We start from the raw sequence: 12462 nt of genomic DNA, 5'->3' as shown, positions 1-12462 counted from the left end.
GTTGTATTCAATACCGATGCAATTTCTGTGTTTCATCAACACTCTGAACGTCCACAGATTACAGAATGCTTCCAATTGTGTTTCGAAAACTACTACTGGTCTCCCAGGAATCGATAAAAGCGGAGACAGTTTCAGACATTACTCCCATGGAGAAAAGTGCTCGTGGTGCGTGTTGTATTCAATACCGATGCAATTTCTGTGTTTCATCAACACTCTGAACGTCCACAGATTACAGAATGCCTCCATATGTATTTCGAAAACTACAACTGGTCTCCCAGGAATCGATAAAAGCGTAGACAGTTTGAGACATTACTCCCATGGAGAAAAGTGCTCGTGGTGCGTGTTGTATTCAATACCGATGCAATTTCTGTGTTTCATCAACACTCTGAACGTCCACAGATTACAGAATGCCTCCAAATGTATTTCGAAAACTACTACTGGTCTCCCAGGAATCGATAAAAGCGTAGACAGTTTGAGACATTACTCCCATGGAGAAAAGTGCTCGTGGTGCGTGTTGTATTCAATACCGATGCAATTTCTGTGTTTCATCAACACTCTGAACGTCCACAGATTACAGAATGCTTCCAATTGTGTTTCGAAAACTACTACTGGTCTCCCAGGAATCGATAAAAGCGTAGACAGTTTGAGACATTACTCCCATGGAGAAAAGTGCTCGTGGTGCGTGTTGTATTCAATACCGATGCAATTTCTGTGTTTCATCAACACTCTGAACGTCCACAGATTACAGAATGCCTCCAAATGTATTTCGAAAACTACTACTGGTCTCCCAGGAATCGATAAAAGCGTAGACAGTTTGAGACATTACTCCCATGGAGAAAAGTGCTCGTGGTGCGTGTTGTATTCAATTCCGATGCAATTTCTGTGTTTCATCAACACTCTGAACGTCCACAGATTACAGAATGCCTCCAAATGTATTTCGAAAACTACTACTGGTCTCCCAGGAATCGATAAAAGCGTAGACAGTTTGAGACATTACTCCCATGGAGAAAAGTGCTCGTGGTGCGTGTTGTATTCAATACCGATGCAATTTCTGTGTTTCATCAACACTCTGAACGTCCACAGATTACAGAATGCCTCCAAATGTATTTCGAAAACTACAACTGGTCTCCCAGGAATCGATAAAAGCGTAGACAGTTTGAGACATTACTCCCATGGAGAAAAGTGCTCGTGGTGCGTGTTGTATTCAATACCGATGCAATTTCTGTGTTTCATCAACACTCTGAACGTCCACAGATTACAGAATGCCTCCAAATGTATTTCGAAAACTACTACTGGTCTCCCAGGAATCGATAAAAGCGTAGACAGTTTGAGACATTACTCCCATGGAGAAAAGTGCTCGTGGTGCGTGTTGTATTCAATACCGATGCAATTTCTGTGTTTCATCAACACTCTGAACGTCCACAGATTACAGAATGCTTCCAATTGTGTTTCGAAAACTACTACTGGTCTCCCAGGAATCGATAAAAGCGTAGACAGTTTGAGACATTACTCCCATGGAGAAAAGTGCTCGTGGTGCGTGTTGTATTCAATACCGATGCAATTTCTGTGTTTCATCAACACTCTGAACGTCCACAGATTACAGAATGCCTCCAAATGTATTTCGAAAACTACTACTGGTCTCCCAGGAATCGATAAAAGCGTAGACAGTTTGAGACATTACTCCCATGGAGAAAAGTGCTCGTGGTGCGTGTTGTATTCAATACCGATGCAATTTCTGTGTTTCATCAACACTCTGAACGTCCACAGATTACAGAATGCCTCCAAATGTATTTGGAAAACTACTACTGGTCTCCCAGGAATCGATAAAAGCGTAGACAGTTTGAGACATTACTCCCATGGAGAAAAGTGCTCGTGGTGCGTGTTGTATTCAATACCGATGCAATTTCTGTGTTTCATCAACACTCTGAACGTCCACAGATTACAGAATGCCTCCAAATGTATTTCGAAAACTACTATTGGTCTCCCAGGAATCGATAAAAGCGTAGACAGTTTGAGACATTACTCCCATGGAGAAAAGTGCTCGTGGTGCGTGTTGTATTCAATACCGATGCAATTTCTGTGTTTCATCAACACTCTGAACGTCCACAGATTACAGAATGCTTCCAATTGTGTTTCGAAAACTACTACTGGTCTCCCAGGAATCGATAAAAGCGTAGACAGTTTGAGACATTACTCCCATGGAGAAAAGTGCTCGTGGTGCGTGTTGTATTCAATACCGATGCAATTTCTGTGTTTCATCAACACTCTGAACGTCCACAGATTACAGAATGCCTCCAAATGTATTTCGAAAACTACTACTGGTCTCCCAGGAATCGATAAAAGCGTAGACAGTTTGAGACATTACTCCCATGGAGAAAAGTGCTCGTGGTGCGTGTTGTATTCAATACCGATGCAATTTCTGTGTTTCATCAACACTCTGAACGTCCACAGATTACAGAATGCTTCCAATTGTGTTCGAAAACTACTACTGGTCTCCCAGGAATCGATAAAAGCGTAGACAGTTTGAGACATTACTCCCATGGAGAAAAGAGCTCGTGGTGCGTGTTGTATTCAACACCGATGCAATTTCTGTGTTTCATCAACACTCTGAACGTCCACAGATTACAGAATGCCTCCAAATGTATTTCGAAAACTACTACTGGTCTCCCAGGAATCGATAAAAGCGTAGACAGTTTGAGACATTACTCCCATGGAGAAAAGTGCTCGTGGTGCGTGTTGTATTCAATACCGATGCAATTTCTGTGTTTCATCAACACTCTGAACGTCCACAGATTACAGAATGCCTCCAAATGTATTTGGAAAACTACTACTGGTCTCCCAGGAATCGATAAAAGCGTAGACAGTTTGAGACATTACTCCCATGGAGAAAAGTGCTCGTGGTGCGTGTTGTAAACACGCGATCTAGTGTTTCTGTGTTTCATCAACACTCTGAACGTCCACAGATTACAGAATGCCTCCAAATGTATTTCGAAAACTACTACTGGTCTCCCAGGAATCGATTAAAGCGTAGATAGTTTGAGACATTACTCCCATGGAGAAAAGTGCTCGTGGTGCGTGTTGTATTCAATACCGATGCAATTTCTGTGTTTCATCAACACTCTGAACGTCCACAGATTACAGAATGCTTCCAATTGTGTTTCGAAAAAACACGCGATCTAGTGTGGAATCGATAAAAGCGTAGACAGTTTGAGACATTACTCCCATGGAGAAAAGTGCTCGTGGTGCGTGTTGTATTCAATACCGATGCAATTTCTGTGTTTCATCAACACTCTGAACGTCCACAGATTACAGAATGCCTCCAAATGTATTTCGAAAACTACTACTGGTCTCCCAGTTATCGATAAAAGCGTAGACAGTTTGAGACATTACTCCCATGGAGAAAAGTGCTCGTGGTGCGTGTTGTATTCAATACCGATGCAATTTCTGTGTTTCATCAACACTCTGAACGTCCACAGATTACAGAATGCCTCCAAATGTATTTCGAAAACTACTACTGGTCTCCCAGGAATCGATAAAAGCGTAGACAGTTTGAGACATTACTCCCATGGAGAAAAGTGCTCGTGGTGCGTGTTGTATTCAATACCGATGCAATTTCTGTGTTTCATCAACACTCTGAACGTCCACAGATTACAGAATGCCACCAAATGTATTTCGAAAACTACTACTGGTCTCCCAGGAATCGATAAAAGCGTAGACATTTTGAGACATTACTCCCATGGAGAAAAGTGCTCGTGGTGCGTGTTGTATTCAATACCGATGCAATTTCTGTGTTTCATCAACACTCTGAACGTCCACAGATTACAGAATGCTTCCAATTGTGTTTCGAAAACTACTATTGGTCTCTCAGGAATCGATAAAAGCGTAGACAGTTTGAGACATTACTCCCATGGAGAAAAGTGCTCGTGGTGCGTGTTGTATTCAATACCGATGTAATTTCTGTGTGTCATCAACACTCTGAACGTCCACAGACTACAGAATGCCTCCAAATGTATTTCGAAAGCTACTACTGGTCTCCCAGGAATCGATAAAAGCGTAGACAGTTTGAGACATTACTCCCATGGAGAAAAGTGCTCGTGGTGCGTGTTGTATTCAATACCGATGCAATATCTGTGTTTCATCAACACTCTGAACGTCCACAGATTACATAATGCCTCCAAATGTATTTCGAAAACTACTACTGGTCTCCCAGGAATCGATAAAAGCGTAGACAGTTTGAGACATTACTCCCATGGAGAAAAGTGCTCGTGGTGCGTGTTGTATTCAATACCGATGCAATTTCTGTGTTTCATCAACACTCTGAACGTCCACAGATTACAGAATGCTTCCAATTGTGTTTCGAAAACTACTATTGGTCTCTCAGGAATCGATAAAAGCGTAGACAGTTTGAGACATTACTCCCATGGAGAAAAGTGCTCGTGGTGCGTGTTGTATTCAATACCGATGTAATTTCTGTGTGTCATCAACACTCTGAACGTCCACAGATTACAGAATGCCTCCAAATGTATTTCGAAAGCTACTACTGGTCTCCCAGGAATCGATAAAAGCGTAGACAGTTTGAGACATTACTCCCATGGAGAAAAGTGCTCGTGGTGCGTGTTGTATTCAATACCGATGCAATTTCTGTGTTTCATCAACACTCTGAACGTCCACAGATTACAGAATGCCTCCAAATGTATTTCGAAAACTACTACTGGTCTCCCAGGAATCGATAAAAGCGTAGACAGTTTGAGACATTACTCCCATGGAGAAAAGTGCTCGTGGTGCGTGTTGTATTCAATACCGATGCAATTTCTGTGTTTCATCAACACTCTGAACGTCCACAGATTACAGAATGCCTCCAAATGTATTTCGAAAACTACTACTGGTCTCCCAGGAATCGATAAAAGCGTAGACAGTTTGAGACATTACTCCCATGGAGAAAAGTGCTCGTGGTGCGTGTTGTATTCAATACCGATGCAATTTCTGTGTTTCATCAACACTCTGAACGTCCACAGATTACAGAATGCCTCCAAATGTATTTCGAAAACTACTACTGGTCTCCCAGGAATCGATAAAAGCGTAGACAGTTTGAGACATTACTCCCATGGAGAAAAGTGCTCGTGGTGCGTGTTGTATTCAATACCGATGCAATTTCTGTGTTTCATCAACACTCTGAACGTCCACAGATTACAGAATGCCCCCAAATGTATTTCGAAAACTACTACTGGTCTCCCAGGAATCGATAAAGGCGTAGACAGTTTGAGACATTACTCCCATGGAGAAAAGTGCTCGTGGTGCGTGTTGTATTCAATACCGATGCAATTTCTGTGTTTCATCAACACTCTGAACGTCCACAGATTACAGAATGCCTCCAAATGTATTTCGAATACTACTACTGGTCTCCCAAGAATCGACAAAAGCGTAGACAGTTTGAGACATTACTCCCATGGAGAAAAGTGCTCGTGGTGCGTGTTGTATTCAATACCGAAGCAATTTCTGTGTTTCATCAACACTCTGAACGTCCACAGATTACAGAATGCCTCCAAATGTATTTGGAAAACTACTACTGGTCTCCCAGGAATCGATAAAAGCGTAGACAGTTTGAGACATTACTCCCATGGAGAAAAGTGCTCGTGGTGCGTGTTGTATTCAATACCGATGCAATTTCTGTGTTTCATCAACACTCTGAACGTCCACAGATTACAGAATGCCTCCAAATGTATTTGGAAAACTACTGCTGGTCTCCCAGGAATCGATAAAAGCGTAGATAGTTTGAGACATTACTCCCATGGAGAAAAGTGCTCGTGGTGCGTGTTGTATTCAATACCGATGCAATTTCTGTGTTTCATCAACACTCTGAACGTCCACAGATTACAGAATGCTTCCAATTGTGTTTCGAAAACTACTACTGGTCTCCCAGGAATCGATAAAAGCGTAGACAGTTTGAGACATTACTCCCATGGAGAAAAGTGCTCGTGGTGCGTGTTGTATTCAATACCGATGCAATTTCTGTGTTTCATCAACACTCTGAACGTCCACAGATTACAGAATGCCTCCAAATGTATTTCGAAAACTACTACTGGTCTCCCAGGAATCGATAAAAGCGTAGACAGTTTGAGACATTACTCCCATGGAGAAAAGTGCTCGTGGTGCGTGTTGTATTCAATACCGATGCAATTTCTGTGTTTCATCAACACTCTGAACGTCCACAGATTACAGAATGCCCCCAAATGTATTTCGAAAACTACTACTGGTCTCCCAGGAATCGATAAAAGCGTAGACAGTTTGAGACATTACTCCCATGGAGAAAAGTGCTCGTGGTGCGTGTTGTATTCAATACCGATGCAATTTCTGTGTTTCATCAACACTCTGAACGTCCACAGATTACAGAATGCCTCCAAATGTATTTCGAAAACTACTACTGGTCTCCCAGGAATCGATAAAAGCGTAGACAGTTTGAGACATTACTCCCATGGAGAAAAGTGCTCGTGGTGCGTGTTGTATTCAATACCGATGCAATTTCTGTGTTTCATCAACACTCTGAACGTCCACAGATTACAGAATGCCTCCAAATGTATTTCGAAAACTACTACTGGTCTCCCAGGAATCGATAAAAGCGTAGACAGTTTGAGACATTACTCCCATGGAGAAAAGTGCTCGTGGTGCATGTTGTATTCAATACCGATGCAATTTCTGTGTTTCATCAACACTCTGAACGTCCACAGATTACAGAATGCTTCCAATTGTGTTTCGAAAACTACTACTGGTCTCCCAGGAATCGATAAAAGCGTAGATAGTTTGAGACATTACTCCCATGGAGAAAAGTGCTCGTGGTGCGTGTTGTATTCAATACCGATGCAATTTCTGTGTTTCATCAACACTCTGAACGTCCACAGATTACAGAATGCTTCCAATTGTGTTTCGAAAACTACTACTGGTCTCCCAGGAATCGATAAAAGCGTAGACAGTTTGAGACACTACTCCCATGGAGAAAAGTGCTCGTGGTGCGTGTTGTATTCAATACCGATGCAATTTCTGTGTTTCATCAACACTCTGAACGTCCACAGATTACAGAATGCCTCCAAATGTATTTCGAAAACTACTACTGGTCTCCCAGGAATCGATAAAAGCGTAGACAGTTTGAGACATTACTCCCATGGAGAAAAGTGCTCGTGGTGCGTGTTGTATTTAATACCGATGCAATTTCTGTGTTTCATCAACACTCTGAACGTCCACAGATTACAGAATGCCCCCAAATGTATTTCGAAAACTACTACTGGTCTCCCAGGAATCGATAAAAGCGTAGACAGTTTGAGACATTACTCCCATGGAGAAAAGTGCTCGTGGTGCGTGTTGTATTCAATACCGATGCAATTTCTGTGTTTCATCAACACTCTGAACGTCCACAGATTACAGAATGCCTCCAAATGTATTTCGAAAACTACTACTGGTCTCCCAGGAATCGATAAAAGCGTAGACAGTTTGAGACATTACTCCCATGGAGAAAAGTGCTCGTGGTGCGTGTTGTATTCAATACCGATGCAATTTCTGTGTTTCATCAACACTCTGAACGTCCACAGATTACAGAATGCCTCCAAATGTATTTCGAATACTACTACTGGTCTCCCAAGAATCGACAAAAGCGTAGACAGTTTGAGACATTACTCCCATGGAGAAAAGTGCTCGTGGTGCGTGTTGTATTCAATACCGAAGCAATTTCTGTGTTTCATCAACACTCTGAACGTCCACAGATTACAGAATGCCTCCAAATGTCTTTGGAAAACTACTACTGGTCTCCCAGGAATCGATAAAAGCGTAGACAGTTTGAGACATTACTCCCATGGAGAAAAGTGCTCGTGGTGCGTGTTGTATTCAATACCGATGCAATTTCTGTGTTTCATCAACACTCTGAACGTCCACAGATTACAGAATGCCTCCAAATGTATTTGGAAAACTACTACTGGTCTCCCAGGAATCGATAAAAGCGTAGATAGTTTGAGACATTACTCCCATGGAGAAAAGTGCTCGTGGTGCGTGTTGTATTCAATACCGATGCAATTTCTGTGTTTCATCAACACTCTGAACGTCCACAGATTACAGAATGCTTCCAATTGTGTTTCGAAAACTACTACTGGTCTCCCAGGAATCGATAAAAGCGTAGACAGTTTGAGACATTACTCCCATGGAGAAAAGTGCTCGTGGTGCGTGTTGTATTCAATACCGATGCAATTTCTGTGTTTCATCAACACTCTGAACGTCCACAGATTACAGAATGCCTCCAAATGTATTTCAAAAACTACTACTGGTCTCCCAGGAATCGATAAAAGCGTAGACAGTTTGAGACATTACTCCCATGGAGAAAAGTGCTCGTGGTGCGTGTTGTATTCAATACCGATGCAATTTCTGTGTTTCATCAACACTCTGAACGTCCACAGATTACAGAATGCCCCCAAATGTATTTCGAAAACTACTACTGGTCTCCCAGGAATCGATAAAAGCGTAGACAGTTTGAGACATTACTCCCATGGAGAAAAGTGCTCGTGGTGCGTGTTGTATTCAATACCGATGCAATTTCTGTGTTTCATCAACACTCTGAACGTCCACAGATTACAGAATGCCTCCAAATGTATTTCGAAAACTACTACTGGTCTCCCAGGAATCGATAAAAGCGTAGACAGTTTGAGACATTACTCCCATGGAGAAAAGTGCTCGTGGTGCGTGTTGTATTCAATACCGATGCAATTTCTGTGTTTCATCAACACTCTGAACGTCCACAGATTACAGAATGCCTCCAAATGTATTTCGAAAACTACTACTGGTCTCCCAGGAATCGATAAAAGCGTAGACAGTTTGAGACATTACTCCCATGGAGAAAAGTGCTCGTGGTGCATGTTGTATTCAATACCGATGCAATTTCTGTGTTTCATCAACACTCTGAACGTCCACAGATTACAGAATGCTTCCAATTGTGTTTCGAAAACTACTACTGGTCTCCCAGGAATCGATAAAAGCGTAGATAGTTTGAGACATTACTCCCATGGAGAAAAGTGCTCGTGGTGCGTGTTGTATTCAATACCGATGCAATTTCTGTGTTTCATCAACACTCTGAACGTCCACAGATTACAGAATGCTTCCAATTGTGTTTCGAAAACTACTACTGGTCTCCCAGGAATCGATAAAAGCGTAGACAGTTTGAGACACTACTCCCATGGAGAAAAGTGCTCGTGGTGCGTGTTGTATTCAATACCGATGCAATTTCTGTGTTTCATCAACACTCTGAACGTCCACAGATTACAGAATGCCTCCAAATGTATTTCGAAAACTACTACTGGTCTCCCAGGAATCGATAAAAGCGTAGACAGTTTGAGACATTACTCCCATGGAGAAAAGTGCTCGTGGTGCGTGTTGTATTTAATACCGATGCAATTTCTGTGTTTCATCAACACTCTGAACGTCCACAGATTACAGAATGCCCCCAAATGTATTTCGAAAACTACTACTGGTCTCCCAGGAATCGATAAAAGCGTAGACAGTTTGAGACATTACTCCCATGGAGAAAAGTGCTCGTGGTGCGTGTTGTATTCAATACCGATGCAATTTCTGTGTTTCATCAACACTCTGAACGTCCACAGATTACAGAATGCCTCCAAATGTATTTCGAAAACTACTACTGGTCTCCCAGGAATCGATAAAAGCGTAGACAGTTTGAGACATTACTCCCATGGAGAAAAGTGCTCGTGGTGCGTGTTGTATTCAATACCGATGCAATTTCTGTGTTTCATCAACACTCTGAACGTCCACAGATTACAGAATGCCTCCAAATGTATTTCGAAAACTACCACTGGTCTCCCAGGAATCGATAAAAGCGTAGACAGTTTGAGACATTACTCCCATGGAGAAAAGTGCTCGTGGTGCATGTTGTATTCAATACCGATGCAATTTCTGTGTTTCATCAACACTCTGAACGTCCACAGATTACAGAATGCTTCCAATTGTGTTTCGAAAACTACTACTGGTCTCCCAGGAATCGATAAAAGCGTAGACAGTTTGAGACATTACTCCCATGGAGAAAAGTGCTCGTGGTGCGTGTTGTATTCAATACCGATGCAATTTCTGTGTTTCATCAACACTCTGAACGTCCACAGATTACAGAATGCCTCCAAATGTATTTCGAAAACTACTACTGGTCTCCCAGGAATCGATAAAAGCGTAGACAGTTTGAGACATTACTCCCATGGAGAAAAGTGCTCGTGGTGCGTGTTGTATTCAATACCGATGCAATTTCTGTGTTTCATCAACACTCTGAACGTCCACAGATTACAGAATGCCTCCAAATGTATTTCGAAAACTACTACTGGTCTCCCAGGAATCGCTAAAAGCGTAGACAGTTTGAGACATTACTCCCATGGAGAAAAGTGCTCGTGGTGCATGTTGTATTCAATACCGATGCAATTTCTGTGTTTCATCAACACTCTGAACGTCCACAGATTACAGAATGCTTCCAATTGTGTTTCGAAAACTACTACTGGTCTCCCAGGAATCGATAAAAGCGTAGACAGTTTGAGACATTACTCCCATGGAGAAAAGTGCTCGTGGTGCGTGTTGTATTCAATACCGATGCAATTTCTGTGTTTCATCAACACTCTGAACGTCCACAGATTACAGAATGCCTCCAATTGTATTTCGAAAACTACTACTGGTCTCCCAGGAATCGATAAAAGCGTAGACAGTTTGAGACATTCCTCCCATGGAGAAAAGTGCTCGTGGTGCGTGTTGTATTCAATACCGATGCAATTTCTGTGTTTCATCAACACTCTGAACGTCCACAGATTACAGAATGCCTCCAAATGTATTTCGAAAACTACTACTGGTCTCCCAGGAATCGATAAAAGCGTAGACAGTTTGAGACATTACTCCCATGGAGAAAAGTGCTCGTGGTGCGTGTTGTATTCAATACCGATGCAATTTCTGTGTTTCATCAAAACTCTGAACGTCCACAGATTACAGAATGCTTCCAGTTGTGTTTCGAAAACTACTACTGGTCTCCCAGGAATCGATAAAAGCGTAGACAGTTTTAGACATTACTCCCATGGAGAAAAGTGCTCGTGGTGCGTGTTGTATTCAATACCGATGCAATTTCTGTGTTTCATCAACACTCTGAACGTCCACAGATTACAGAATGCCTCCAAATGTATTTCGAAAACTACTACTGGTCTCCCAGGAATCGATAAAAGCGTAGACAGTTTGAGACATTACTCCCATGGAGAAAAGTGCTCGTGGTGCATGTTGTATTCAATACCGATGCAATTTCTGTGTTTCATCAACACTCTGAACGTCCACAGATTACAGAATGCTTCCAATTGTGTTTCGAAAACTACTACTGGTCTCCCAGGAATCGATAAAAGCGTAGACAGTTTGAGACATTACTCCCATGGAGAAAAGTGCTCGTGGTGCATGTTGTATTCAATACCGATGCAATTTCTGTGTTTCATCAACACTCTGAACGTCCACAGATTACAGAATGCTTCCAATTGTGTTTCGAAAACTACTACTGGTCTCCCAGGAATCGATAAAAGCGTAGACAGTTTGAGACATTACTCCCATGGAGAAAAGTGCTCGTGGTGCGTGTTGTATTCAATACCGATGCAATTTCTGTGTTTCATCAACACTCTGAACGTCCACAGATTACAGAGTGCCTCCAAATGTATTTCGAAAACTACTACTGGTCTCCCAGGAATCGATAAAAGCGTAGACAGTTTGTGACATTACTCCCATGGAGAAAAGTGCTCGTGGTGCGTGTTGTATTCAATACCGATGCAATTTCTGTGTTTCATCAACACTCTGAACTTCCACAGATTAAAGAATGCCTCCAAATGTATTTCGAAAACTACTACTGGTCTCCCAGGAATCGATAAAAGCGTAGACAGTTTGAGACATTACTCCCATGGAGAAAAGTGCTCGTGGTGCGTGTTGTATTCAATACCGATGCAATTTCTGTGTTTCATCAACACTCTGAACGTCCACAGATTACAGAATGCCTCCAAATGTATTTCGAAAACTACTACTGGTCTCCCAGGAATCGATAAAAGCGTAGACAGTTTGAGACATTACTCCCATGGATAAAAGTGCTCGTGGTGCGTGTTGTATTCAATACCGATGCAATTTCTGTGTTTCATCAACACTCTGAACGTCCACAGATTACAGAATGCCTCCAAATGTATTTCGAAAACTACTACTGGTCTCCCAGGAATCGATAAAAGCGTAGACAGTTTGAGACATTACTCCCATGGAGAAAAGTGCTCGTGGTGCGTGTTGTATTCAATACCGATGCAATTTCTGTGTTTCATCAACACTCTGAACTTCCACAGATTACAGAATGCCTCCAAATGTATTTCGAAAACTACTACTGGTCTCCCAGGAATCGATAAAAGCGTAGACAGTTTGAGACATTACTCCCATGGA

This window comes from Schistocerca gregaria, unplaced genomic scaffold, assembly GCF_023897955.1.
Source record: "Schistocerca gregaria isolate iqSchGreg1 unplaced genomic scaffold, iqSchGreg1.2 ptg000180l, whole genome shotgun sequence".
Lineage (NCBI taxonomy): Eukaryota > Metazoa > Arthropoda > Insecta > Orthoptera > Acrididae > Schistocerca > Schistocerca gregaria.
The sequence above is the reverse complement of the archived record's forward strand: the minus strand, read 5'-3'. Positions refer to the sequence as shown.